Source organism: Balaenoptera acutorostrata, chromosome 11 (assembly GCF_949987535.1).
Source record: "Balaenoptera acutorostrata chromosome 11, mBalAcu1.1, whole genome shotgun sequence".
In the NCBI taxonomy this organism is placed as follows: domain Eukaryota; kingdom Metazoa; phylum Chordata; class Mammalia; order Artiodactyla; family Balaenopteridae; genus Balaenoptera; species Balaenoptera acutorostrata.
Window position 1 is genome coordinate 11,690,935 of NC_080074.1, and position 2,732 is coordinate 11,693,666.

Here is a 2,732-nt window from a genome sequence, read left to right on the forward strand (position 1 = left end):
ACAGGTACTGTCCCGGCCCTCCGGGATCTTCCCATCCCATGGGAGTGGGGGGCATTCGTGCAGGGAGCAAAGCGGAGTAGGAAAGGTGTGGAAGGACAAGCCTGTGTGCCAAGCCAACCCTGCTTCATCTTCCTCCTGAGCACCAGAAAGACTACATTTCCCAGTTTCCTTGCAGCTCGGTGGGGTCATGTGACTAGCTGTCACCAGTGGAATGTGGGAGGAAGTGAGGTGCAGCACTTCCAGGCCTGGCCCACAGAAACCTCCCCCCAGATCTTCCACACTTCCTTCATAGGCCTACAGAGCCCTAGAGCAAGGGTCAGCAAATGTTTCTGTGAAGGCCAGAGGGCAGACATTTTAAGTTTTGTGGGCCATCCAGTCTCTATGGCAGCTATGTAGCTAATGGGCGTGGCTGTGTCTCAATAAAACTTTATTTACAAAAACAGGTCCTCGTCTGCCAGCCTGTCTTAGAGGATGGTAGAGCCACTGCACAGAGGAACTGAATCCCCCCCCCCATAGCTGTGTGGAACAGAGCTCACCTACCTCACCCCAGCCAACTTTGACTCAACTGTGCTCTGAGCGAAAAATGAACTCTTGTGTGTTAACCACTGTGGTGCTGGGGTGTATTTGTAACAGTTAGCAAATGCTAACGTACATGGAAGGCTTCACAGAGGAGGTGGCACTCATCTTTGGCTTTGACAGGGGAGTAAGGCACTCTCCAGGCTGGCAAGATGAGGAAGGGCATTCTTAGGGAAGACGGGACCCCTGTGAGCCAACTCATTGAAGAGTGGAGTGTGGAGGATATCATAGGGCTTGTGCTGCAAAAGGGACATAAAAAGTGGTCCCAAGGGAATTCCCTGGTGGTCCAGTGGTTAGGACTCTGCACTTTCACTGCTGAGGGCCCGGGTTCAATCCCTGGTCAGGGAACTAAGATCCCACAAGCCAGGCAGCACAGCCAAAATAAAATAAAATAAAATAAGAGGGCTTCCCTGGTGGCGCAGTGGTTGAGAGTCTGCCTGCCAATGCAGGGGACACGGGTTCGAGCCCTGGTCTGGGAAGATCCCACATGCCGCGGAGCAACTAGGCCCGTGAGCCACAATTACTGAGCCTGCGCGTCTGGAGCCTGTGCTCCGCAACAAGAGAGGCCGCGATAGTGAGAGGCCCGCGCACCGCGATGAAGAGTGACCCCCGCTCGCCACAACTAGAGAAAGCCCTCGCACAGAAACGAAGACCCAACACAGCCATAAATAAATAAATAAATTTATTTAAAAAAAAAAAAAAAATAAGAAGAACTTCTCTTTAAAAAAAAAAAAGAAAGAAAGAAAAGTGGTCCCAAGGGACTGAGAAGGAGGAACTGGACGTTTGGAGATAAAGCTAAGGGAAGAGGGATAGGAAGCAACCACACTCTTGGAGGCTTGCTGTTCCCTCCACACTGTGTGTTTCCCCCATTTCTGTGCCTTTGTTCATGTGGTACAGCTGCCTCACATGCCCTTCCTTCTCCCACCTGCTTTGACCCCACCCTTCCTTTAGGACTTAATAAAGTCCCTGGGTGCCCCAGTGTTCAAAGCGGCAACAGAGTTTCTCAACAAGAGTGCAGGCTTTTAGAACAGAGAGTCTTGGGTGCAAATCCTGCCTCTGTCAATAAAAGAAGCCAAAGAACAGACTATTCAATATAGAGGAGCGAGGACTTTCTGGGTTTGAACACTTTTCTCATTCCCAATCTATCCACATGACAAATAATTCTCAAGAGAAGAAATGACTCCCAGGCAAAGATCAAAGCCACTATCAGGAAAACGGTGTAAACATGAATCCAAGGTGTGACTATAAAGTCTTTTTTTAAGACCTGAGAAAAATTTCGAGTGTCTCATAGACCCTCTCAAACCCACAAAATCCTTCTGAGGATCTTAACAGCATATGCTGTAGACCCTTTCTGTTAAATAATCGAAATTTGAAGAATCTCAAGGGCAGCCTTGCCAGGAGCCCAAAATAAAAAAGAACTTTGTGGGTGTGCCTTTTGTCAAATGGAATGAATTACAAATTGTTTCATAGGAAACCCACAAAACTTTGAAAAGAATTGTTTGGGCTATGAATGAGTGGGACAGAGAGAACACCAAATGAAAAGAGAGATCTTTAGACCCTCAAATCTCTATGGGTAGGAGGCAGGCTAAGAAAATTACTCAGCTGCAGACCCTGGTCATTTCTTAAGGAAATACAAGAATGTCTCAGAGAAAAGAAGCAAGAACCTAGAGGGCAGCGTCAAGAGCCACAAGAATCATTCTCAGGTAGGTGGACTGAGCACTAATCAAGGAATTGGCAACATGTTCCCAGATGGATTTCAGAATTGCTATGGTCCAGTGACTGCTGTGTGCCCCCTGCATCCCTTCTTTTAGTGGGAGTGTCTATGATGGTTGTCCTATGCCTGTGTCACCTTTGTTTGCTGGCTGTGGGGCAGAGGGCAGAGAACTTGTTTCTTTAGCTCACAGATCTTCCTGTTGAGAGGAGTGGTGCTCAAGGATTTGTACCCAAGGAATTCCACCTAAGGAGACGTGTCCCTACCTGCACCTGATTTAGATGACAAGGTCTTGGGAGAGGAGAATAAATATATTTTGCATGTGGAGGTATGTATCAGTTTGTTATAGGGCTGCCATAACAAAGTCACAGACTGAGGGGCTTAAACAACAGAAATTTACTTCCTCACAGTTCTGGAGGCTAGAAGTCCAAGATCAAGATCTTCC

At 47.7% G+C, this 2,732-nt stretch overlaps 1 non-coding gene across 1 annotated transcript; it reads left to right on the forward strand.

Annotated features, from left to right (window-relative positions):
• Positions 1-851: 851 nt before the first annotated feature.
• TRNAE-UUC (transfer RNA glutamic acid (anticodon UUC)) lies at positions 852-924 on the forward strand. The gene has a single exon. It is a non-coding gene; the product is annotated as a tRNA-Glu (tRNA).
• Positions 925-2,732: the final 1,808 nt, after the last annotated feature.